This window comes from Athene cunicularia (assembly GCF_003259725.1).
Source record: "Athene cunicularia isolate RWA chromosome 1 unlocalized genomic scaffold, athCun1 chr1_part2, whole genome shotgun sequence".
NCBI classification, from domain to species: domain Eukaryota; kingdom Metazoa; phylum Chordata; class Aves; order Strigiformes; family Strigidae; genus Athene; species Athene cunicularia.
Genome location: NW_020799092.1, coordinates 73,696,911 through 73,724,903, shown reverse-complemented (window position 1 = coordinate 73,724,903; position 27,993 = coordinate 73,696,911). Strand labels below are relative to the sequence as shown.

General features: G+C 37.3%; 1 protein-coding gene across 1 annotated transcript in view; it reads left to right on the top strand.

Moving 5' to 3' along the window:
- SEMA3A (semaphorin 3A) overlaps positions 1-27,993 on the top strand; it is a 333,234-nt gene that overhangs the window by 136,175 nt on the left and 169,066 nt on the right. The gene's annotated exons all lie outside the window — the stretch shown is intronic.

The following is a 27,993-nucleotide window of genomic DNA, read 5'->3' as shown; positions in this document are numbered from 1 at the left end:
ATAGATGTAGACTCATTGCAGACAATATGGCACTTCACAGTCCCAGGTAATAATTTCAAGTTGGTTTACTTCCTTGCACTTGCAGGAAGTATTATGCATCGGCATCACCATCTGCATTACTGCCTAACAGGTCCTAAACCATGCTCATCTCTATGACCTTCAACCTGTTCTGGGCCTAGAATGTGTTTGTTCCTGAAGGGCTGTACACAGAGCATGTGCATCCTCTACTCAGGGGAGTAGTTTTGTCTGTGAGGACAGAATCTGGTATGGGAAGGGCCTGTGCCCTACCCTTTGACAGGACAAACTCTCATGTGCAATACCCCACAAAAGAGCTATTTTATGGTACGTACAACTATAGACCACCTGTTTTACCCTGATTGTAGCCATCTCTCAGTTCTGTTTATGGGCCTACTCACTTCAGGACAACTCATTAAATTGCTGTAAATAGAAAATGAATGATGTTGGCTGAATATGGCCCTCTCACAGAAATGGGAAATGGAAAATCCTAGCTCCAGCCTGCCTCACTCTCCATGAATGTAGCAGGCAACATCTCCAAAGACAGCAAAATTGGTCCAATACTCTTTTATGCTAAATTATGCACCCATATATTTGCTTTGCATTTCCTTCACTTTTTACTCTGCATAAATTTTGCCAATCTCATAGTCTTCAGGACAGAGCTTTCTCTTTATACTATAGCATCAGTAGTTACTTACAGAACTTTCATTACATGTAGACGTAACTCCCTATCTCTCTACTATTGAGATTTTGCAATATGCCCCATAGGACTTCACAAATGTCACCAGGCTTATTCCAGTGTGACACTGAAGGCCATCTCTAGACCAAAGCAGAGTTTCCATTTGGAAATGGAATATGATTTTGAACTGGGAACCCAGAAGCAGAGGATTTTTTTCTATTTTCTGAGCCATTCACCAGTCTTCAATTAGTTTGACTCGCAGAAGGAAAAAAGATAGTAAAGTATAAAGCAAAATGTCAACATTTATTGCCTTCCTGGTTTTGTTGTTTTAATGGGAGCTGATCAAACTGGTAATGGATAGACGTCTTGTGCTCACAGTTATCAGAGAGCCAAAACTCTGTGAGCTTTGTGTTCTGCCTGGAAAAACACTGGGTTACAAGGCTACTTTTTCATGCTCTTCTGTAAAAGTGAAACTTTTTTTCCATTTACTGTTGAAGCAACGGAAGTATTCTCTTCTTCCATGAAAAAAAATTCTGAAACTTTAATAAAAGAATGCCATCACTCTGTTGACATCATTTCTTAAATAGTTAAGAAATTGTAAATATTTCCTTTAGGCTATATTTAAGGAAATAAACCAACTCCTTGGTCTTGGATGATTTTCCAGTTGAAAAGAGGGATTCTGCTATTATCTACTGCAGATAAATGAAAAATCACTAGTGGAAACATGACACAATGAAATGTCATGTCACATCTCAAATTTAAAATAGGAGAAAATGGCTTTTTTTTCCTCACATTTTTTCCATCTAGGTTTTTTTCAAGGAAGATGATTTTTGCTGCCTTTTAAAATGAATTTCTGGTTCTGTGTTTCCTTCTAAATGGCTTACTACTTATTAGTGTTCTCTTCACCGTAATCTATGAGGACAGCCCTATATATGAATTCTTCTGGTGTTTTAATTGGATGTGTCTCCAGTGTGGTACTTTAAGTATCTCATTTAGCATCAGTGGTTTAACATCCTCTGGAGCAAAGTGAACCAATGACTTAATTAACTTCCATTTGGGCAGTTATCTGCTCTGGGAACCTGCAGGAACTATTATTCTGTTTGAGGGTGACAAATGAACGTACATGAGGTACCACACGCCACCCAGTGGGAGATCTGACAAGAAACATAATTTATTTCATTAGTGGTGCCAAAATGGGCTTTCAAGCTGAAAACTTAAATATGTAGCAGTGTCTTAGGAGAAGAGAAAACAGCATGGGCTTTGTCTGAAATAATTGATTGTGTACAGTTCGTAACATATATTACCATGGGAAAGTTTAAGTTTAGTGTCACTCTTCATCCATCATATTGTAGTTTGTTAGGTGTTAGACTGAGTGGTGTATAAAATAAACAGTCAGAAATACTTTGGGGTTTGGTAATATTTATTAATTACATTACAAAAAATAGATTTAAAAGAAAATAACTAGCCTTGAGTCAGAATTAACTTTGGTGTTTTATAACTTATTTATAATTGTTCTGTATACTGTAGATATCAAAACATGGCTACAGTCTCAAAGATCCTTGGCTTTCTTCAGATATATTGTAATTTATAGAGTAAAAGTTAGTGGCAGCCTCTAATTACCCACAGAACCAAAGTTTCCTGAGTGAAAACTCGAGATCAAAGGGCATGAATAATAGCCTTAAAGGCATCTCCCCTTACACAGGCTACTCTTAGCCCCTCTGCTGTCCTTTGGTATAAATTAAGCACCTTAGGATGAATAAAACATGAAGCACAGAAGGTTTAGATTTCACAGAAGATGAATGGTTGGATTATTGATGGGAAAAGGAGCATGGGAAAGTATAAACCATGTAGATCTAAAAATTTTAAACTCTGTAAGCAATCACCTTTGCTTTAGTAATTTTTCTAAAATTTCTTTTTTTGTTGTTTTGTCCAAATCCTTTCTGTTGATAAGGCAGCTGGGTTGTTCTGTGTCACGGGGCTGCACTTTTAAGCAAGCTCAGAAGCCTTTCACAGTTCATTCTGTTGATTTCAGTGGGCATACGACCAGGCCATAAAACCACAAGAGCGATCACTGGTTGTTAAAAACCATACAAGCACTTACATTCAATTATAATGAAAAAGGTGCATACCTCTTGTGTCTCATGAAACTCAGACTTGAAGGCTGTTTGCTTCCTCATATATATAGCATGAATCCAGTTCCTTCCTGATGTAAAGTTCATTGCTTTTCACTAGTGTTACACGTGCTGAATTTAATTAATTTCATATCCCGTCATGGTATAGATGTACGCAACCATATGAATTGGGGAAGTAGGATCAAACCCCTTTCTACTGTATATGTATAAGCTTTCTATTTTTTGTGAACAAAATTGCTTATTTACTTTCTATGAAGAATGTTTTCTTTGAAAAAAAAAAAAAAAAAAAAAAAAAAACAAATTTATTTGTTACTGTTCTGTGAAAGGGTAAAATGAAATGTTTCTCCATGAGCTGTGAAAATGGCTGAGTCTTCATCTTGGCAACATTTTTTTAGGAATCAAAATCTTAACTTTTTAAAATTTGGACAAAAATTGTTGGTTTCATGTTTACCTGTACTGAAAGCAATGACAACAGCCTCTTTCTACCAGCAGTCAAACTTCCAAATCAACTTCCCTTGCAAACCAGAGAGATCTCATCAAATCCTATGGCCCAGCTATCAGGTCAGTCACACAAACATGGGGAAAGGGCCTTACACACCCCTTCTGCTTGATTAACAGTAGGGGGTTGAACAAAGGTCATCTGCTTTCCGGGAAGCTGAGTCAGGCTTTGTCTCTCCTCTTAAAGCTGTTACACTTTTTAGAATACAATTAAAAATTCATTGGACTGCGAACAGGAACCCAGGTGTCTCACATCCCTTGGGACTGGTCTAAACCACTGTCTTGCAGTCATTTTCATGCTTTCTCGCTGGCTCAATAAATATTAAAGTATTTTATGCAAAGTGAAAGTCCTTCTGTATGAGAAATGGAGAAAAAATGCATTCAAAGAATACTGTAGATTGTGATGATTACAGCAGCCTCAGGGGAGATGGTCCTTGCTCTGAATCAGGAAAAAAGAGTATTGAATCTCTCCCTCCTCTTGTGAGATTTTGCTTATTTTTGTAAACTGGATAGAAATTAAAAATTTAAATAAAAAGGTGCATGGAAAAGACTTCACACTATCTTTCTGAATGGGTTTCCTGATTCTAAGTGCAGAAAGAATAAAATTTAGAAAATTGTAATTGCAAGGTTGGGGATGTGGTTTCTTTGTTGGGGGGTGTTGGAATTTGGCATAAAATTTTCATTCAGTTCAGTTTATTTATGCAAAAAGACTGAGTAACTTAAACAGCATTTTTTCATATTTCTCATTATTTTCAAGGAAATAAATAAATAAGCAATCAGCTAAAGACATAAAGCAAAAACATTTCCATGCGTTTACAAGCTTGTGTAATTTTTTTTCTCAGGCACATTTATTTGAATGAAGACCTGTGAGTCAAAGATTTTTGATGAGATTGTAGCTAAAAAATCAAAACCTGGATTTTCTTTCTCCTGTGATGTGTGTTAGAAAAAGCACCATTTTTCAAGCAGTTTTAATCTTATGTCTGAATAGGTGTAGTTATGCTTAAATTGTCAGGTTTCAGGAAAACTTTGTGCTCCCAAAGATGATCCAAAGCCCTCTGAGTAGGTGACAGTCATTCTGTTGACTTAAACTGTCTATGGAGGGGACACTATCAGAGTTAAAACCTACTGAAAATCTGTGTCTGCGTAATCTAGTATATTAAGACAGAGGTTTACAGGAAGAAGAGATATCTCAAAGTTATCTCAATATTACAGAAATTTAATTAATTATGCTTTTGAAGTAAGGATATTTTTATTTATGGTGTGGATTGTGGTGGTTTTTTTTTTTTCTTGCTACATTACGGACATAACATATTGACATTGAGGACACTGTAGAGGCTAATGAATTCCAGTCAATACAGGCACAATGAGACAGGCGATATGCACACTCAGCGGTCAAACAGCTCTCTCAAACAAAGCCATTTTATAATATTTCAGCACACTCTTCGTATTACACTGTGGAATAAAAGGTGTAGTTAGTTTAACCAGTCATGAAAAAATAAATCTCGGGGAGCAAATATTCTCACTTACAACAGTTTTCTGACAATAAGACCATTTCAAAAGGAAAGGGAGTTCACAGGTCATTCTTATTAAGTGCTTGACTGATTTATTTTAACACAACGCCCTTCTGCTGGAGCTGGGAGAACTGAGGTGTATTTTTCCTCCAGAAAGGCCCGCTAATACTGTGCTGGGCTGCTGGATGGAGAGGGTGAGCACTGCTATCCCATCACATTCGTTGCAGCATGCTTCCAACCAAGGCAGCCAAACTGCTCTGGGAGGGAGAATTCAGCTTGAATCCACTCCCCTCTGCCTCTCCCTGACCTCTAGATTCTGCCAAATGCCCCCGTAGGAACAGTTAGGTGACCATTGTGCCTGTCCTTGCAAGCTGGATAAACTCTTCACTCTACCCACTGCCCTTTCCTACAATATTTATTTAGGGAACAGCTCAACTCTGCCTCTGGAAGCTGGCAATTTTTTATCTGCCTTAAAGCATTTGTGATGTCTTGCAAAGGGAGACTGTACTGAATATTAAAAGCATAACATGGGAAACAATCCCTCACCCATATCATAAACTATATCTTTTGGGACTTCAGCTTTGCTTTTAATTACATCATTACCCTAATTATCTTATTAACATCCTCTGGTGTAGGCAGCCTTTTATGGAAGAATAAAATAAAGGCTTTCTTCTTTGCCCCTGTGGCAGGCTTCCGATCGAATGTTCGGAAACTATTACACTAATCATAACCATTTCACTGTTATCTTTCGCTTTCCCCATCTGTTTGCCCATACCCACTTGTCTCCTGCCATATCCTCAGACTGTAAGCTCTCTTGAGGCAGGGTGTCTCGCAGAGTTTTGCAGTGTTTGTTCCTCACTGGGGAGTGCGGGTGGTAGAACAGTTATAACGATAGATTGGTTTTCCCAATTATCAATAACATAATGATGTTGTATTAAGTTGTAACATTTTTGCCAATGCACTTTCTTATCTTATAATCTTGGAGTATTGTGTAGAATTTCTAAGACGCTTGAGACCAGCAATACATTTAATAATTAAACAGATTCATAAATAGCAACAGAAGACTTTTGGGTATAATAAAGGCAAATGTTTCTTCCTTTAGTGATAGACATTCATGAACACAACACACTTTGCAGAAGTGAGACATGAAACACTGAAAAGAGAATTTGATTATGTGTTGTCACCCCAATTCGTGTTTCTCATTTCTCACAGTTCAGACCCTTCATCTATTCATGTCATCCATGCAGCATTTCTACACCTGTTGTTTATCACTTTCTTAATTTATTTCTGCTTTGCAAACGTGACATTTTTACAATGTTGCTTAGAAGGAAATTATAGATCAGACTACCCAGTCACATTATTTTTTTCTTTCATTTTATTTAAAGCAAGAAGAAATACGAATTGAAACCCATGTTCATCAAAGAGAGCATTGGTTTGAAAACGCTGGATGCTGGTTTCAGTAGTAAAGGAGTACAAGCTGAAAATGTGATACAGCTGTGCTGATCTCTTTGCGATTATTTTGAAAAGCTGGCTATCTGCCCCATCTGACAGTCTGCGAACATGGCAAATAATTTAACATTCATGATGCTCCTGTTTTGGCATAATATATCTGAGCCATGTGGTCACCACTTTCCAAATTGGTAGTAGATCATAAAAGAGTTAATGAGTAAAGTTTTGGTCATCACTTATTCCATCATTCAATAATAAACACCATTGTAAAACAAAATATCAAGGCATAAAGGACATTTTGTGTCATGACTCACAAGTCATGGAGGACTCTTTTTTTAGTACGTCTGAAGGAGTTGATTTCTAACTTTAGAAGTTTCCTGAAGAGTTGATCACCTCGGTATCCCTGAATGCCAGGCATGGTCCAAGTATTCATGGATTTTCTTTTGACTCCAGAGGCTTCTATGCCACTGTATCATCATCCATTTACTATTGCTTTTAGTCAGTCACAAGAGAGTATGCCAAGTCATATTTCATCCATGCTTCAGAAGTCTATGGAAGGTTTTCAATTAGATTTTCTTAAACATATTCACAAAATACCCACTTATTATGTGCCTGGCTTTTTTTTAGTGTAGCTGAAATATGTGAGAAGGGCAGCCCTCATTACATGAGGTGGTGAAAGGGTGATTTCTATCCTGAACACTGCTCCAGCAAGGATTGTATGGCCTGGGACCATTTCTAGGTGTGGGTCTTCATTACACTTACGTTTGTGTTAAGCAAGTTTGAGTCCAAAAATCTCCCTGGGGAGTAGCACTCTTGATCCCAAGTCCACCTGGGCACTGTGCTTATCTGCATGTCATTTCAGGGCAAAGCTAATAACCTAATTAGATGACATGCTGAGCAATTCTCAACACAGCAGTGAGCCATGTCACTTCACCAATTCTTCCTCCATGATTCATCATTATCTCTGGGCATGTGCATGACCACAATAGTTATCTTGAGAGGAGCTCCTCTGTACCAGCATCACAGATTTGCCCTGTTAGAGAATCATGAGTTTCTGCTTATCTGAATTTTAGCTTTTGTCCTTTTTTACGGCTGAGGCAGCACAAGTTAAAAGCAGGGGTTTGTGGGGAGACAGAGCTAAAGTTAGACTTAATGTCAAGTAAACTGGGAGCTTTCAAATCAGGAAAAGCACAAAAGGGCAGTGAATAATAATCCAGCTATGGCAACCGTGGCCAATACACCTGTGATTTGCAAGCAGATACATCATATGCAGCATGAGTTGCACAGCCTTTTTGCTTGTGTCTCTTAAGCTGTATATATGATCACATTTACAAGCAAGGGCAGAAAGAGGTTGCCTCTATACATATTAACATAACATCATATTTCTTGCCTTATCTGTCCTAGTAAGCACAACCACAGTCTTGGTTCTTGACTGCATGGCAAAAGAGTGTCACCAGCCTTCCTAGGACCCCATGGAAGAGCCACCCTACATTTCACACTAAAGCTAACAAGCTCACAAGGCAGCATGCACCGGCCTTCTCAAGGGCATTGTGGGAATTCAAGCAAACATTGTCTCATCACTACCCAAAGAATAGTCTGCTTATTTCATCAAATAAGGTCTCTAGCTTGTTGGTGCAGAACACATGCGTACACCTGCCATACATTTGGCATCAAAGGCACTGTAGAGCTTATGTTCCAAAGCAAACATACAACTGATAGCAAAACACAGCAATCAAAAGCAGACAGTGCTTCAACTTGATGTAATGTAAGAAACATGACTTTATAACAAATAAGCCGATTTTATTTTTGTCTTCTAGTGCTATACAAGAACATTCTTTTGATGATAATTTGAGCAACAAGAAGTCTGTCGAAACTTCTGTAGTTAGAACAACAGAAGTTGGATAAAATTTTTGGCTTGTGGGGTTGTTTGTTTGTTCATGTTACTGGTGGCAACTGGAAATGCTCACATTACCCAAAGTGACAGGAAAAATTGTCAGCATCACAAGAGTACCCGCTGCCACCCGCCCTGAAGGAAAACACTCTTCTTGTTCATCTGTGAAAATTTATACACCTACAGCCTTGATTTGAGATTTGCAAAGTCAGTTCTTTAGGATTAATAGTGTTGCTAGGGATTGCACAAGAGGCTTAAAATCCTTGACTTTATCCACTTAATACCCAAGCTGTTTTACCCACATAATCTACCCCTCTAGTTTGCATTTACCTGTCATAACTAGGATGAAGTAAGCTCCTAGGAAGGAACCCAGTCATACAGTAGACATCAGAAAGATTTGAACATAAATGGGAGAAGCCTAAAGTTTAAGGGAACACTTTAGCTTCCCACTGCAGCAAAAGCTGTAACTGACTGGAAGGTTAATAAAAGGAGGTAATGATTTACAGCTTAGTCTTTGAACAATTCTTTGAAGTTGTCTTTACATGGAGAATTTTTGAATTCATTAGTTAACTCTGTTAACATTTCCCTTCCAAAATATCATATTGGTGTGAAAATATCAAAGAAAGAATCACAATGAAGTAAAGTTTTTACAACTGTAAAATTAATCTCCATGGAAAAATGAAATCCCCAGCTGAAATGGGTCAGAAATCAATAGAAGTACTGAAGTGATAAAGCACCATTGTCAGGGCAGGGGGTCTTGGAGTATATACTTTACACAAATGCTATTCCATCATGACTGTAGTGGGATTTTTTTTGTCTCAGGACGATAATCAGATTACTGAAGTGCTATTCTACAGAGGAAATACAATTGATTTTATCTTCAGTATACTACATGGTAAATCGTTATTGTGTATGGATACACATGCATCACATGTCATGCATGATGCGTATAGACACGCACATGAAACTGCAATCAGAACAACTGCAAATACACTTTTGAAACCCTGGTTATACAACAGAAGAATGGGAAGAATTTTTTATTAACGATCTCAAGAAGCAAAGATAAAAGATCATCAGAGATTTTTCACACCACGACAAAACCTCCAGTTATGTGAACTGCAGAAACTACTACCTAAATAATTGCTTTTGCTATCTTTATGATACAGCTGATCTTATGATGATGATGGAAGTAGCATACTAGCATATTTTAGACTCTTGGACTAAGCCCCAATTTTTAGAAGGCATAGCCTGGTATGAGAGACTGAATGAAAGGCCTGTACGTAATATATAAATCAATTGTAACCATTTTGGGGGAGATGTTTCTTTATAAAATTAGTGGCTTGAAGATTTATTCTATTCAATATCAGAGGCAAGAGTCCACCCAGTCTACATCTCCTGTGAATAGCCATATCTGACAGTGGGATTCATAGAAGCAAAAGCTGATTCATCCTGCACCAAGCAGCTTATCCTGGCGATGTTAATGCTACAGGAAGACAACTGGGAAAACAAATTATAGAAGGAGTTGGGAAGTCGTCAGAGTAGTATTTTTCAAAGCAGCAGCAGCGCTAAATATTTATAATGTTAACAAAGGTGTAGGAAAGTTATCTGGATAAATATTTTTTTAAAAAATATGTAATAGTTCGTCTGAGTGACATTTAAATATTTTTACATTCCTGTTGTTCTGGCTCCTCTACTCCTGATGTTTTAGCCATAAAATTGAGTCTGTTCATCTACTTTTTTTGTATTTTTCTTAAAACTCAATTTCAGGTAGGTAAGAGATGAGAAATAAGGATATTACCCCAGCTCTTTTATAACTTTGTTACTGCTGTATTCCATCAGCATTGCCCAGAGTCCAGGTATTTGTATAAACTGAGCATCATTTAGCTACTAAGTTTTCTAACTGAACACTACTATTTATAGGAGACACCACATAAATTTAGCACTAGTTCAACAGACATGTGAAAAAGCTTATTAAAAATAAAGAATCCTATGTCTTCTTTTTACAGCCAAGCATCAAAAAAAAATGAAAATCATCATTAGCATAATACAGGATTTCAAATATTTATAACTTCTTTTTTACTTATATTTTATTCATTAATTGTAAACGTTCTAAAGTGACCAGCAGCCTCTGACATGCTATCCCAGGAATCTTCATGCCTTCCCGTTGGGACCATCAGTCCCATCTATTTTTGGTTATGCCATGCCCACAGGTTTCACTGTGTCAATTTGCTGCAACTCTTACCCAAGTGACACTTCCTTAGGGGAAGTGACCTTTTCAAATGTCTCTCCAAGATTTGTAAAAATATTACCCTTTCTTTAAAGTATGTGTCAGTTTGGAGTGACAGTTTCATCCAAAGTATACCACTGGTGACCATCTATTCTCACAATATATACTCACCTCCTTTCCATAAAAAGTGACACAAGGTCAAATTAAGGTTGTTTTTTTCCAAACTCTCTCTACTTTTGGTGTTGGGTCTGACATCCTATTAATGTTTTCTATTCTCTGTGGAACAAATAGCACACCATGACAGATCCATTGGTAGCACTCCATAAGTCAGCCATGCTTAGCATCATTACAAGTGTGACTCTACTGATTTTTTACTAGTTGGTTGGTTGGTTTTGGGTTTTTTTTCTTCCATTTGGACACCATTTTCTTGCTTACTTACAACATTAGGGATCATATCAATTAATGTTTGCATTCTAAACCTGTAATAAAACTGCTTCAAAAAACACTAGATAAACTGTGGCACAATTTACTATGTAATATGTTTCTATTAGATGTAGTGCTGGTTTAGCAAAAAAAGATTTAGTACATATGGCAACAGGTTTAGCTGCAGTATTTTCTGCTAAAGTCATCACTAGCGAGTCAGCATTATATTTTAACACAACTATATTTGTCCTTGCCAACTTAAACAATATCATCTATGTCTGCTTTTCTTCAAGGTGCTGATTTTCCTTTATCATTAACATGACTTTATCACTCTTTCACTTAGTTTTGGCTCATGTGGTAATCTCTGCCAGTGTTCTTTATTTCACTGTTCACTTTGGGTTGTTATAAAATATTTTTTGCCCTTCCTCTAAGGTGTTTTTTGACCATAAAATGACTTTTACATATCCTTTCGAATATATATTCCTGTAACACCTTAGAAATTGCCAGGCTGTTTCCTTTAAATAAAACCCCATCTAGGACTGAGTAGTCTTCCTTGAAAAGCTCTTGGAAAATTCTGATCCTACTATCCCATGCTGGTAACTTTGACGATTTTTCACAGTGTTATCTCAGCTGTAGTTCTGGCAATCTCAGCCCACATCTAATCTGAGACCCAATGAGTTTGTCCATGTGTTGACAACTCTGTAATCTAGTAATAGACATTGTTCCAATGCATGTTTGCCCAGACAGTGTTACTGTAGTTATTAAATCTTTCCCGCTTTTTTATCAGTTTGAAAGTGTAGTTTTGTATCTGAAAAAATAATCATTCCTAGGTTCTCAAAAACTGGAATGGTTTGCCAGATCCCCTTCTGATAGCAGTAAATAATGTCTGACCAATTTAATTTTTAAAGGGCATAAGAGTTAGAAAGAAGGATGTGAAGCTTCTTATTTCCATTTCTTAAGGTCAATGCCTCCTTTTGAGCAGACTGAAACTCATTTTTGGTTAGTGGTTAGTGTGGTTAGTGTGATACATGAACTAGTGATGATCATTTTCAATCACATTACTGTAAGTAGACTGCCAGAGCCTTTCTTAGAACTTTCATAGAAAAAATTAGATTTCTGCTTTCTGGAATAGTGGTTATGTATCACCAGGTCTTTTAACAAACCCATCAGTTTCAGAAGCTCTTTAAGCTTCTCTGTGATAGCCATTTGGGTTTTTTGCACAGTTTAAATTAGGCAGCAAGATTTATCACAAATGTCCCTGTATGATTTAATACTGAAACTTGGGAAACTTTTTCTTGCATCAGGCATTCTAGTAATGACTTCAGATTTATTATAATCTGCACATATACCTAGTTGTGTTAAGGTCTCCACCAGATATGTTATGTCTATTATACAGAACCTGTGTTATAGTTACTCAGATTTGGGCCACAATCTCTGTTTCTTTTCAAAATTCCAACAGCTCAAAGCAGTTGGTCATGGCTGTCTAATGTTTTATTTGTTTTTTTTCTAAAAAAAAAAAAAAATATTACTTGGGCAGGTCTTAGTATTGTCTGTAATGTAGATGTACAACTTGTGTTCTATAAACCAGCGATGTACTGCCTAGAGAAATATATCATTTAGTCACTCATCCCTTGGAATGTTTCTCTTTTCCTGGATAAACTGGAAAAAAATCTGTGAGCCAGAAAGATTTTCCAGGTGATGCACTGGTCCAGATCTTTACCTTCCTCAAGTATCTCTTAGGTCATTCTCTCTGTCATGTCATGTAATATATGTATAATAAATGTAATTATTATTTTAGAAGTGTTCTGTAAATCAATTTTTCTCAGGAAGGCCAGTTTTAACAAGGGTGCACTGTGCTTTAGTTCTGCACTTGCATAATAAATCTGATATTCCTGGGACAAGTGTACAATATATCTGGAGAACAAGTGTAGTGCACCGAGGCCTCTCATTGCCTATCTTTTAGCTGCTGGTGCTACATCACCTCAGTGGTGACAGGGACATATATTCAGGTGTACCCAAGAAAACAGCAGGGGAAGCAGGCAGAGAGTGCCATGAATGTCACCTTCTTGAAAAATGTACTTTACTTGGCATTATTCTTGCAAGAGTGCTAGAGGAGTCACTAACTTTTCACTGCAAACCAGGTTTTTACTACTCCAAGACAATGCTGGGAGGAAAAAATTAGCCAAGATTTAGGAAATCAAAATATATGAACTCAGCTATCACCAATGATTATTCTGCCAAAATTAAAAATGTTGGCTTTCTTCTATGTTTATATTGAAAAATCCTCCCTCACCTTTAAAAGTTTTGTGCTCTTTCTCAGATATGTATGTTCAAATGACTTTTGAGTCCCACTGTATACAGTGAGAACATTTTATGTGAAGCCAAGTTAAGAATTCCTTCTTCCTAAGTTTACCTACTTATTCAGCTACTTTCTTCAACTGTAACTGTACTGGCTCATAGTTACTTCAGATTCCTTTGGCTCCAGTACTGTATGTGGTTTCTCTATGCTCACAGGATTTGGGATATAAATAAATGCAATACGCAGATTATTAATGACAGCATCAGAAGCTCCATGGTGCCTGGGAGGAGGCCTCTACCTCTACTCTCAAAAATTACAAGTGATTGGATGAGGCTTTTTCATGTATTGACACTATTTATCACCACTTTTTAATCATTTTTCTGATGTTTACAGCCCTCCTTTCCAGTATTTCAGTTCCATATTAAGGCTACTGCTCTTGCATATGGCAGGTGCATTATTTGTCCTGAGTGTAAATAAGATCAACGTTCTAATCCCATACATACATATCTCAGAACTATTCCCACAAGTTAAGGGACAGAGTATCCATTTGTTTTTCCAAAAAAAAACCCCTGTAAGGCAGCTTTTATAAAAGCAATCATATTTTCATGATATACATTTGTAATGACTATTATTCAGTGCATTACAGTGATACATAGAAATGCCACCTGACAGTCGTATTCCGTCTTGCCACATCCCCACAGAATCAGCAAATTCCGCGTGTGAACCCAGATTTTGGTTTGCATCTAAAAAGATGTCACAGAGAGAATATATCCTATATATTTTAAACACAGATAACTAAAGGCTGAAATTAATCCAAAACTCTGTAACCCTTCTCTAGCAAAAACAGTGATTAGATTTCTGTCATTACTGAAAGAACTTACTTTGTTGTGAAACTCAGCTCAGGTTCCAAAAGATGTAGGCAGAAGACAGAGATATTTCTTCACTGTTGATTTTTTTTTTAGCCATCTGCCTCCCCAGCCCTGGAGGCTGTTAACTTGTGGTCAGTAGAAACACAGAGCAGAAATACAGAACTCGGGAAGCTTAGTAGAAACAGAAAATCTAGGTATGATTTTCTTTTCTCCTGAAGTGACTCTTCACATTCTGGAGACATCTTTACTATTGAAAATTAGATGAAACAGTTTGTGTGAGATGTTCTTCGTAAAAACAAATGTAGTGAAGTTAAGATAGTTTTTGAAAGGGAATTTATTACTCTCTGAAGAATGACATCCTTTAAAATACATAGAAAGAAGCAGCATAGATCTAGCAGTGAATACAGCAAATCTTATCCTCTTCACTAAGCTGTGTTGTGGATGAAGCACCTTCTGGTAATACAGCATAAGACAATCTGTATTTGTACAGTTTATGCTTCTCCTTTGACAATCAGTGTTATGACAGAATATTTTGTAGTGTGAACTACTGTCCAAAAAAAAAAAAAAAAAATTACTAATAAATCCTTTAAATGGTAAACATCACCTGCCTTGGCCAGACTCCTTAGCTGACCAATGGATCTGTAACCCATATTATTGGCCTTTCTGAGTTGAAATCTGTGTTATTTATCAGCATTATAACATTAACCTGTCCTGTTCCAGACATTACTGATATTCTGGTTTATACGTGCATAACGAAGACATTCTTCTGACTGAGAGGTGTCCTAAAAAAAATTGCTGAAAAGAAATTACAGCATTTCCACTAACTGCCGTAAAGGAGGCAGAACCCTGTTGTTGTCTCTAACACAATTTTATTGGTTCCTGAAAACGGCTTTTATCTGATGCTAGCTGTGGTAGTAAAAATTCAAAGTCGGAAGTGGATCACAGCCAACCCTTCCACTTGTGCACAAGATAAGTATGCTATTAACCATGTCTCTTAACGTTATTTATCTCATGCAAGCGAATGAGTTCAAAGCCCTCCATTTGCTGTTATATGATCATAGATATCTGCTATCAGGTCTTTGCTGGCTAAAGCTGGGCCTTGAGAGGAGCAGAAGTGGAGTTTGCAGTCCAATATGGCCCATGAATATAAATTGTTTGTAAAATAATATATGGCAGCTAATAAAAACATATGCCCCCTTTCTCTTCTTTCTCTCATTCTCTAAGTGCATATGAAGCACAGTATTATCATCAGTCCTCTCCTTTGCAGGTCTGTATCCTGACATTGTGCTTTCCTCTGTTAACTTGAGACCTCTCAGAGACACAAAATAGTCCAATATATATAACACTCACACTGAATTGAATTTATAGCATTTCACGGGAACATTTCTTCATCTCTGTATCTCTGTTTCTCCCATAATTTTACTTTTTCGAATTTTTTTTTTTTCTCTTAGAGAATGTACAACATAAAGTACAAATATCAGCTTGAACATTAATGCCATTGCTAATCATAACATGCTCCGGGGAAGAGTTTAAATTTCTTTCCCCACCACATAAACAGCCTCTGAACTTTTACCAAGACCTTTCCCCATTCTTTTCCTTCCTGCCTCTGCTGAAATTTCTAACTAGAAACCTCAGTGCTAGGAAAATTGTTTCTGCAGTGTACTGCACTGAGAGCAAGGCTTCAGCAGTGAATGGAGTTACTGTGCAGTGGAGAGACAAGAAGTGTACCTCATAGGTGTTTTTTGCATTGGTGACAGAGGTATGAGCTCACACATTTTCAGCATGCACTAATGACAGGCTGAGTGATGAGTCAGATGATGCATAACAACTCACAGTTACACAGTCCTATATCTCAGCTCATCCAGAGCCTCGAAACACACAGCCTCCTGAGTAGTCCTAAGATGTTTCATATTTCAGAAAAAAAAAAAAAAAAAGAACAAAAAAAACCACACACACACACACAAAAAAAACCCCACAAACAAACTATCCAAGTGCTAAGCTACCTGTTCTGCTCCCCAGACTGTTTCCATATATCCAGAGCTGTTTATAGGCAAGTAATATTAGTGCCATTAAACCATGATGTTCAAAGGAGTTTGCTACACCCCACTTGACATGAACAAATACTCATGATGGCCTTAGAGGCAACTCCATGCCCTAAATCCTTCCATGCTTTGCTTCTACCTCAGACCAGCTTTGGATAGGCCTTTGGTGCTCTAGCTTGCATGAATACAAATGAAAATGTTCCACAGAAGATAAAAAAAGTCCATAGAGAAAGACGTTCCCTGTAAGTTCAGGTATTGAAAAGAAGATCCTTTTTCGCCTACTTGCATACAGAGACCCAATAGCCCAGAATCTGAAATAGTTTAATTCCCCAACTTTAAACCCAGAAATAATGTTTTTCAAGAGGTTTTCAGAATTGGTAGCTAACTTACTTGCCTCTGAATATGACACTTTGTGAAAGACATTTTTCAGGACACTCATTTGAAATTCAGGCTCTTTTAATTTGGTTCAGATGGAGGCACTGAGAATTAGTACACGCTTATGAAGATGATGGTACATATTGCACAAGAGCAGATGTGTCAAAGGGAGCTATGTAACATAATTTTCAACCGTCAGCAAGAGTATGTTAATGACATGATTGTGTGTAGCTACAGTTTTTTAACTTGGCAGCTCAGTGATTTTTCCTGTAACATGCTAGGTATAACCATGATAATGTGTAAGCAAGAGAAATGCTTGAAATAACAATAACAATAATAAACAACAGCAACAACAATAATATCACTGTAGGCATCTTTAACTATTAGAAAAATATAAAGAACTACACACACACACACAGAAGATCTAAAATATTTTATTATAGAGATCAATGCAAGATAAAATTAGAAGGTCAAATGCATGACGATGAAATAACATGTACAGAAAGCTTGCAAACTATTCCTAGTCTCCAGACTTGAAAATGGCAGAGACGAACATGTGGCAATTACAGAACCATTTTTATTGCTTTAAAACAACACAGTTTAATTGGTTTGATATAAACATTGAAGCATATCTCAACTATGAGCAAAGCAGCATACTCAATCATGTTACTTTTAATGGAAATAGTCTTGAAAATAGGTTGCGCAAAGAACATTTGTCATAACTGCTGGCCTAGAAAGTCATGCAAGCACAACTAGATAAATAAGGTAATGTGTCCTGCCACTTGTAACTTAATCCTCCAGTATATTTCATTAGACGGGTCTTAATTTTCATCTGAATGTCTCCATCTTAATGAGAAAGAGACTTGCGTTTGGCTGGAGCCCAGATTAATTTCATGCAATAACAACAGTAACCATTTCAAACTTATCCTTTCCAGTAATTGAACTATATAATATGTTAAAAGAAGAAACATAAACAAGCAAACAAGTTAACAGTCTCTATCAAACTGTACTTTGAAAGCTTTGTTTCTGGAGTCTTTAAAACGTGATCAGTGAAGAAATATGGCTTTTGAGGCAGTGCCTGTTGCATATACAAAATGTTGGAAGAGATTAGTGAAATAGGTTTTGCATTTTTCATGCTGTTTCCACAGGAGATGTGCTGAAAGCCATAAAGATATGCTTCTTTCTCCAACTAATTTATTTCACATATACAATAATTTGCGGTCAATAAATCTAGGATGGATTTCCATGGTAAGGCATTGGTGTGGCAAACAGAATGGATAATAACTTTATCCATAATGTGGTTGCGGTATTTTTATAATCAGTTTTGTAATGTGATATCACTGGAGAGTCTCATCAACCAGTGTTCAATATTAAACAAAATTTTCCAAAGCAACACATGCTAGATACTAATTCATGTCATCAGAGATCCATCTTATGGTGTAAGCGACTCATCTTGTGTGCATATGGCTTTCAAGGATATGATAGCACAGCAAAATTTACTTTTACAGTTCCATAACTGGGCATTCCAGATGGAACATTTTACTATTGCAGGACATTTTTCTAAGAGGAAAATAATTCCTTCACCAGCCAGAGTTCTCTTGACTTATGAAAAGAAAAAAACTTTTAGAAGGGCGGGAAGTTCTGAGCTCTTTAATGAGAAATAATGACTTTTAAATAACAATTGCAGTAGAGAATATTCACAAAATATGTTTATTTCTTCCACCCATTGGTTGGTATGTTTAGCATCTTATAAAAAGCAAAACACTTAATTTGAGGAATCGTTTCCTTAGAAATATCTATTAAGGAAGGAAATGTAGAAATCCAGTCATTTAAACAACCCAGAGTTTAATATTTGGTAATAATAATTTACAGCTCAAATCTCTGTATAATGGTTTACTTAAACATGAAACTTTGAGACTCTAGAAATCTTAGTCCTGCATCTGGCCGAGTTAGTCATCAGGTTTAAGTTTAGGCATAGTTTGCCATTTTTTGTGTTTTCAGCTGTCAAGAAGAGAAGGTTCAGGCTACACAAGATCTCATGTTGCCTGTTTCCCCCAATTCCTATTTTTCCAGAGGTCCTTCCTTAAAGTTCAAAGTGTGCTAAAGAACAAAAATTGGCTCTGCCCGATTCTGGATTGCGCTGACTGTCCATTGACTGTCCTACTCAGAACAAAATTTCAACACACATGGGCGCAGATCCAGCAAAGCATGTGCATAAATTGAAACCTATGAATAACTCCAGTTGAAGCTGCCAAAGATGGTAGGATGAACAGAGAAACCACTGAATTTCAAAGCAAAAATACATGATGAAACTGTATCCTCAAACATAAGACTGCAAACTTTCGAAGGGTACTCACTCAGCACTTGTCAAGAAGGATGTTGCTTTTCAGGTTATTCTTATAAATCATTATGGCATCTGAAATTCACTGAACAATTCATGGGAAATATATTTGCATTTGATTTTCCTTTTCTTAAGCTTCTGCTTGTTGCAGCTTTTAACTTCTGTAGGAGACTGGACTGAATTGTATATGTAATGTTTTCTACTTCAGCAAAATCATTAGACTTGCATAACCAAGCATTGGGTAGACAGTGGAAATATTTTTAACTGTCGTATCATAAAACTGTAAACTCTGGAGGGAATTATCTGTAGGGACTTATACCAAGTGTACCACTCCCTTGTATAAAAACTTAATTGATGTCACTTGGTTGAAATTATTATCTCTTGAGCTGAAAGTTGATATGACGTTATGTAAAATACCAGAGTAAAATGCATTTTTGGGATCAGATTTTAAGCCCAGCTTGTAGTATCACAATTGGTCATTGTAAGAATGATTATTATGTCACAAATAGAGGATTATGATGTCAGGTGGGAAATAAGTGCAGAAGCAGATAAATTCTTAAGAAACAACAGTGATTCTGTTTTAGAGCACTGTCTTCAGAAAGAAAGAAGGAGGGAAAAGCAGTACAGGGAAATACACTGCACAGAATGTTTATTTCCAAATAAGATATTTCATAAAGTTTTCCATAAGGTGACAGCTGCTTTTTCAAGCACCGCATACTGTTCTCCATTACATCAGCATGAATCCAGAGGAATTGTATTTGAACTGTTGCTGCTTCGGATTGACATCAGGGTAACTGACAGCAAAATTTGGCTTGAATACTTTTTCTCAGAAATAGAACCCATTTATTCTCTTCAAAATAGAGAAAGGGGAATTACCACACATCATATGACGTCATGTATCGTTCAACACTTTGGAAGAAAAATGGAGAGCAAGATTTGTTTGAAGTCTGGGGTGCTGGTTTTTTCCTCTTCTTCTCCTTCCAATTTTCACAATTTATTGAGAAACCTCCCTTTGCTGAAGCACAATATAGACCTTTTGGGAACAAGGGAGCTCTCCTAACAGTTGGTTTTGCCATCATAATAAACCCTTTAAGGACACTAATTCTAGGCTTTGGCGTACTGTTCCCTGTCGTTAGCAACATCGTGCAAAGAGTTTCAAGACTCTCTAACAGCAGCTAAAAGGGACTGTTTAGAACAAAACTGTTGTTGGTAAACTTAGGTCTGAGGGGGAACACTGCTTCAAATGGGTAAAGACCGAGCTTGTGTGCAGCAGCTTTTGCAATTTCATGTAAAGTCACCTTCCTGAGGTCACTGTGTTTTCCATAACTTTGTCCAGTGGCAGGGGGGAGGAGGAGAGTGAGGTTTCAGCCACTAAAAGCAAATGACAAGTAGCTTCAGAACCTAAGTACTCACACACCAACCTGCTGTCTTAATTTGTATTCAACAGATGCCTCATTTTTTCCCCCTCACTGCCTAGTCTGTGCCGATCAGTGTAAACAATGGAATTTTTGTCTTTATGAAAATATTCTTGTTCTGTTTCACTTGAAGGCAGAGATAAACATGAAAAAAAAAAAAAAAAAAAAAAAGAGAAAAGTAACTTTCATAGACCTATATTTATAGTTTATAAGATTGTTATGTAAAGCTTTAAGAAATACTCTGGAATTTGGCTGAGAGATTCATGAAACCAGTACATGATGCATATAAGCTTTAAACAGAAAAAAATAACAAAAAAGAAAACCTGAGCGATCCATCTGTGAGATATTGTGAAATACCAGGGAAAATGAAGATGGCTAATTATGATAATTTTATGTTATACTATCCACATACAACATGTATGTATATATAGAGATACACAATATGCATGTATGGGTCCAGTCTTCCTCCATTACTATTTTTGTATAACATAAAATATGCTTTAATTACACTATTTTGCATGTACAGAATACCTGGCTTATTAGTATATGAAATTTTTCCTTCCCTAGTCTGATTACAAGTCACTAAGGTGTTGCTAAGTAGCTAATTCTCATCCAGAATTAAGGATTTCTATTGTCATGGGAAATATTTATTGGCAGTACCAGCATCTTTGTCTTCCCTTCTGCTCAGGTACTGGGAACGGGACAGGCTCTGAGAGAGTAGAAGCAGATATGCATTATCATATGATCTCCAACAGGGTGTCAGGCTGCCACGGTGTAGTGCTCCTCCTCACATCTGGCCATATGTTTGCTTTACAACTTTTACTACCTTTATCACTGCCATTAGTCCTCAATCACTGGGTGAACTGCTCCAGGGAGCTCTGAGCATTGAAATTGCAGCTTCATACCCTGCTTGGGGAGAAAAGAGGGAAGATGGACTGCAACTGTTCAGACTTAGGTTTGACTGCGCTTTCACCAAGCCCAAGTGCTGGTGAAAAAAACTCATTGTAGAGTTAGGGATGTTTATTTATTACCTGATGCTCTTTGTAGCTATGCTCTCTGTATGCAGTTATGCTCTCTGTATGCACATACAGAGTAGCAAAGTATTTGAAGTATTTCTAGAATGCCTGAGAAACAGAAAACAAGATGGGGTTTCAGTTATTTTCTCATAGAATTGCTCTAACGGTATATGTGTGTGCATGCGTTCAACCTACGTTTGAATTTCCACAGGCAAGATTTATGTCACTGACTGGTTCAGCTCCATCCTAACTTTGTTTTGGATTTCAACACTTCAGGAGACAGACGGAATCTCTCCTGTGTCTACATTTACCTGCCTAAAATATCATGAACTATGATGTCAGAGAAACAAATAGGAAAATAATGTAGTGGAAAGCTTTTCTGAAACAGTTACAAATTCAGTCCAGAGAAGGGATAAAGTTCCCCTCCCCTGCTGCAATCCCTATTCACTGGGGATTCAGAGAGGGAAAGAAAGACTTAGTTAATGCTTTCTTAGAGCTTGTTTTTCTTTGAATTCCCCCCCCCCTCCTCTTGTAGCACACACTTCCACATATTGCTGACTCTGAAAGCATTCACAGAGGTCAAATTATTGAAAGTTCAACCAAGTTTTCCTAAGTTATCACAGTTTACCTACTATTCCCAGTTTCCACAGATTACCTGAGTAGTGATTATATAGCTATCAGTGCTGGCATCGGAAGCCATAAACTGAACCTTTAGCCCCTACATTTTCTATGATACTGTTTGATCTTCCAAAGATGATTTGCACCCACACACTCTGTTCAACAGAATCAGACTTGTAATTTGTCTGTGAAGAAAAACATCCTCATTAAAAAGTTTTTAAGTCTAAAAAGTCAAATAGGGCAGATATATGAAGATGACAGCCGGTGGTTACGGTTTTGTTGGTCTTATATCCTTGTCATATACTAATGAGCCACTCAGCACAAGAAGAAAAAAGGAAAAGAGAGAGAAGCGAAGTCCAGAAAAGAACAATGATCATAGCAGATGTTGCACACACTCTCAGTTTGTGGTTTACTGCGATTCACCTGGACTATTTAAAAGCCTGTGATGAATGGGTGGCACACAAGATAGTGTTGTGTCTTTCAAGCCTCTGACAGTTGGCAGTAAAGGTTACTAAGCAAAATTACATAGGGCCAAAAGGTTGGCCATGATGGATCCCAGATACAATAGAAGTGGGGATTTTTTGTATACGGAGTGATAAGGAGGGACTTTTAGGGCTGACAGGAATGACTTGCCTACTATGACAAATGAAGAGGTAAGGATGTGACTGTTGGCATAGTACGTGAGAAACTCAGGATCAATTTCTTGCCATGTTAACGTCTTAGTGTGTGGCCCTGAGTAAATCCCTTAGGATCAGACCTTGAAAAGGTATACCTGAACACCATAGTTTGATATTAGTCCATGTCTTATTTTTCTGAGTCATAACAGTTCCTTAAGTTTTGTGCAGGAAATTTTCGAATTTTGAAAAAAATGTGGGTGATAAAAGCCAAAATTGGATTTGAATGCCAAAGTAACTGAATCTGTAATGCATTTGTGTGTAATACACCTTGCAAGCTGGCTCTTTGGCCAGCTGTGGGGAAAAGGACAGGACTGGTCTATTATCTATCTTTTCAGAGATCCACCAACCATTAAATCTGTTGGGTTAAAGTTGCAATTCATTCTGCAGCCGATTATTTGGGAGAAGACCTTCTGGTTTGATTAGACTTCCCTCAACAAAGCTCAACACACCAGGACTGGAATAGGATTTAAGGAGCCAAAAGTTTCATGGCTGCTGTTGCTTTGTTTTCCCCTTTATAATAATTTTTCTTAAATTGGCTTTTCTCTGAAGAATTAGAACATGAAATATTTTTCTCCATTTCCCTCATCTCCTGTAAAAACACATATGTCCTTGCCAGTATTTCCGCAATGAAGGCCCGACAGCCCATAAACATAAGCAATCAGAAGTCAGAAGGACGGAAGTCTCTGTATGTGGAAGTTTTGTTCCATTTGGATGAGTACCACAGAACTAATCCATTGGAAACAGAAGCTACTGACCCATACCAGGAGCTGGAGAAAATAAGCTTTTTGTAACTCTTATTAATGTCACATGCCTGGCACTGAACTATTAAGGTGGGTTTCTTACCATGGCTCTGGGTATCACAGTTGCCATACATTTGCATATGAGATGAACATCAGGCAGCAGAGGCCACGGGAATAGAAAAGGTATGTTTAGGTTTGAAGCTCATTCTGAAAATGCTGCTGTTCAGACAAGCATATAACCTGTCTACAGAACAGGATGCAAAGAATATTTTTGAAGAATTTGATGAGGTGTTTAATAGACCTGAAAGCATTGCGAATAAAACACATCATACCGATACAGATCCCATTATGCTGCCAAAAGTACAAGCATCACATATAGTACAGTCTCATTAGTCCGGAGAAATGAAGGAAAAGTTGATTGTGACAAGATGGTAAGATGCAGTGTTATTGAGAGAAGGCAGATACTAACTGGTGTGGTTAGCAACCCAATCACATACAATAATAAGAAATGTTATGGATTTATGTAGATTCAGGAGATTTAAATAAGGCTACCAAATACAACATAGCCCAAGGGAGCGCTGGGGAAAGACATGTCTAGACTTCCAACAACAAGAATATTTCCAGATCTAGATGGAAGCCTGTGATTTTGGCAACTCCGGTTTGATAAAATATTAAACTCTACACCTTCAACTCACTTTTTGCTGATGCATTTTTTTAGTAACTTTACTCAGTGATTGCTTCAGAACTTAAAATTGCCACCCCACAGAATTTTAAATCCCTTAAAATCCAGGTGGAAGCAGCTATTTATAAACTCTTGAGCTAATGTGATAATCGTCAACACTGTAAATATAATAGCTGATATCCTGTTCAGCAGGTCTGGATATCAGAAACATTTTTCTTCACCATATAGGACTTTTATAGTTTTCTTTCTTTTTTTTTTTTTTTTTTTTTTCCAAACGAAAAGAGAACAACTGTGTCAGCGTTAAGCTCTATGTCAAATAAACTCCAGGTTTAGAATCCTGTCTGATATAGGCCAAGGACTTGAACCTAGATGTAGAGCTTCATGACATGTTGCCTTCAGAAGTGAGGCCAACACCTGAAGTTCCTCTGCACTGCTGCTTTTCCCCAATGCTAGATCACAATTCCTTTTACTCCATTAGCTGGTGCATGCAATGTATCTGTGTGAAAAACAACCCCTTTCGTATGCCCACAAGGATTATTTTTAAACATTCATTTTCACCATGTTTCTAGTACGTCCCCACAAAAAGTTTGTAGTGTCCTAAATGAGAGTGTCAGTCCGTGCCACAAAAGCAAAAAGCAGTAGATGATGTCTGGATATTCTTAAATAGGGTTTTGCTTCTGAAGTCAGAACTGCATCCTGAGTCTCTCACACATCAGACTTAAAACTGGGCTCTAGACTGAGCATCATTTTGGGCCAACAATTATTCAGTCATTCTAAAGCATGTTACAAATACCATTAGGTGTACACCTGGAGCAATTTCAAAGGGACCCTTTGCAGAATTGTAAATACTCTGCTTATAAAGCAACTCACCTGCTATGGAAGAAAATAGCAGGGAGTGTATCCGAGTTAGATTTCAGATTTCCTACAGGAGTATTTCCCTAGGGAGGTTTTTAGCAATCAGATACAGACTGAGAGGGGCCTTTTTTCTCTGAATTTAACCAGAAATTGCACACTCAAGACAATAAATTTTTCCCTCAAAAATGACTGGATTAGTACTCCATATCAAAAACCGGATTCTGGTAATTCCTGCTTAGTTCTGAGAAGGACCCGATCACATCAATATAAACAAGTAATGACTCATCTGAAACACAGGAAATTATTCTGAAAACATAAGTACATTTTTAAAGCACACTAAAGACTTTCTTAGAGAAGTTAAGCTTTCAAGAGCTTCTAAGTATAAAAATCACAGCAGCAGCAAGAAGGTTTGAAGTAATCATGAGTCAAGTAATACTATTTCTGAGTAATGAGAAGCACCAAATGATGCCAACTTGCAAGTGATTGAAAGAGTAACTCTGCATGGATGGTCGACAGTGAAAGCCCAGACACATCCAATATAACTTTTTGTAGGATCTATCAATGTGAAGTTGCTGCACATAGTGAAAGGTGGTATAAAAAACTCCAAATCATAATGCCACACAGCATGAGAGCAGAAATGCTAAACAGAGCCCCCAAGTGCCTATCTGGGTTTTGAGACATAAAACACTCTATAGAATGTCATATAAATGCCCTTACGGAAAAGAACAATAAAATCTGCCACAAATATGGGAAGTGATGTAGAAGAATTGTTATTCCTTTTGAACTTTCTGAGCAATAATGGAATAATTAATTAAGCTAATAACTGTGGTAGTCTTCAAGGAAGAAGGGTATTACCTGAAGAACTGAGTAAAGTTTGGATTTTACTTTTCCCTGCTCTCTAAACTCTGCAACTAGATTGCTTTCAAAAGACCAAAGAAAAAAGGTGAAGAAATTGTAACTTGAAAGTGAGTTGTTGCCCACCCTAAATTCCCAGAGTTTCTGTTACTTGCCATAGGACTCTTGGCCAAATCATTCCTTCCAAGCAGAGCCCAGTTTCATCTTGGCAGAAGCAACACATGACAATGGGTGTCTGAGATATAAAAGCCTCTTCAAGCGCTACTGAAGTGCTGCCATTGCCCCTCTCCTTATAAGGGGGTGTAGCATATGCTACCCTGACTAGCTGATTAGCACTACTTAGAGCTAAATAGCAGGAGGATGACCCACAGGATCAGTTTTTACCTTTCTGTGTGTCTTTAGACCGGCATATCCCACAGAGGAAGCCAAAACATGAGTGGTCTCTCACATGAAGGATGCAAGAAGTATCTCTCATCTCTCCCAAAATGATACCATACTTTCTCTCTCAGATGAGATCTTGGATAAATTAGTATTCATTGTACGTAATCCATATGTTTTCTGGGCAAAATTTATATTGACTGAGGACTATGATTTGTTTATTTGGTTGCAGTAAAATAGTCTGGAGTGTTACACATTCTACATGAGAAAGACTTTTAGCTTTGTACTCTCTTTTCCTTATAAGAAAAAAAAAAAAAAAAAAGAAAAAAAAAAAAAAAAAAAAAAAAAAAACTTTATGCAACTGGAAGTAAATTGAGTGTAAAAACATCACTGTAAAATGATGTGCTTTATAAAGTCCTGAATATGGTGCATCTTTTGTGTTTTGTTTCTAATTGTTTGCTCAATACAAAAGGATAATTCATTAGGCCAATTCTCCAAATAATCTCAAAGTGACATGAATTCCTTTGCAGAGTGAATGTCTGTAGCAAGTAATCCATGGAAAACAGACAGGCGTCTCTTGTCATTTTGGAGCTCTAATCCACTGCCTGGAGCATGAAAATGCTCAGGATAACAAGTGTGGGAATGACCAAAAGCAACATTATTTCTGGATTTTATCTTCTTAACAATGCTGCTGATCAATAGAATTGCTGAATCTGGCAGATACAATGCCACGGGATTAATGAATTAAACTCAGGAAGCAAAAGAATTTGTTAAAGAGGAGAGGGGGAAAGCCCCTTCTTTTCCACTGGTGTGTGAATATTAAGCAATGAAAGCAGCAATGACAGAATTTTATCCCTTGCTTTACCATAGCACCAAGCCTTGTTCTGCACGAATCTTTAGATTTTAATTAGAACCATACTGACACCCGCATTTTCAACTATGAACTTCAGTTTCAAAGTTAAGGCTATTTCCTAGATGCTGGTTTAGTAGCTAGGTCTGAACATAAAGAAGAGATGCTGTGTTCTGTAAAATTTGGAGTGTAGTGTGATCACCATTGGTGGGACTAGATAAATGGGTTTTTTAAGCCTCAGTATGTAATGGTAAAAGGAAGGAAGAGAACTCACTGAAGTACCATAGACTCTGTCGCCATAAAGAACTCACAGACTCTTTTTTTTTATTATTATTATTTTTTTTCCTAGAAAAGCATAAAACAAAATAAAGAGGGATAACCACACTTCTTTGATGATGCCAATGTTTTGTAAAGGTTGATTGCCAGCGTTTCTGTCAATAATGCATTAGGAATGCAATACAGGGTACATATCTGTGTAAGGCATTACGTTGCAAAATGTACATTAAATTGATATTCAGCATAGCACGGAAAACTGAATAAACCATCACTCACTAGGAGGGGGTTGTTCAGTTGTGTGGGAGGGGAGAGCTTAAGTTTGCTTGTATGTATTTACAGCTCCTTAACATTTAGAAGACCTCTGGGGATTTTGTGTGCCCTTTTGTTTAAACAAACAAACAAACCTCATCATCTAGTTTGATTGCATCAAAATATTAAGACTATAATAATCACAGAGTCCTAGAAATTGGAAGGTTTGAAACGTTTTTTAACTTCTAAGAACACTTCAGAGAATACTCCAGTGTAATTTATAAGCCCCTCTAGACCTGTACATGTCTTGAACTGATTGTTGAAGTGGGCTTTACTAGGAATTTCTTTCGCTGAATTGGAGTAGTGCAGGAGGTGGGGAGGGCGGGAGGGTTAGAGCAACCTTCCCTAACAAGGCTTTAAAAGCTTCAGTGGTAAAGTTACGCTGATGGAAGACTTTGTTACTTGTTTTTAACTGGAAGCAACCCGAGGAGGATTACGTTATGGGCAGGAGATGTTATTTATGTGGGTAGCAACATTGTGGGTTGTGTTGTGCTGTTGTTGTTTTTAAAGAGGGGGGTGTACTTTTTTTCATTAGAAGCGTAAAATGAAATTAAAAAAAAAAAAAAAAAAA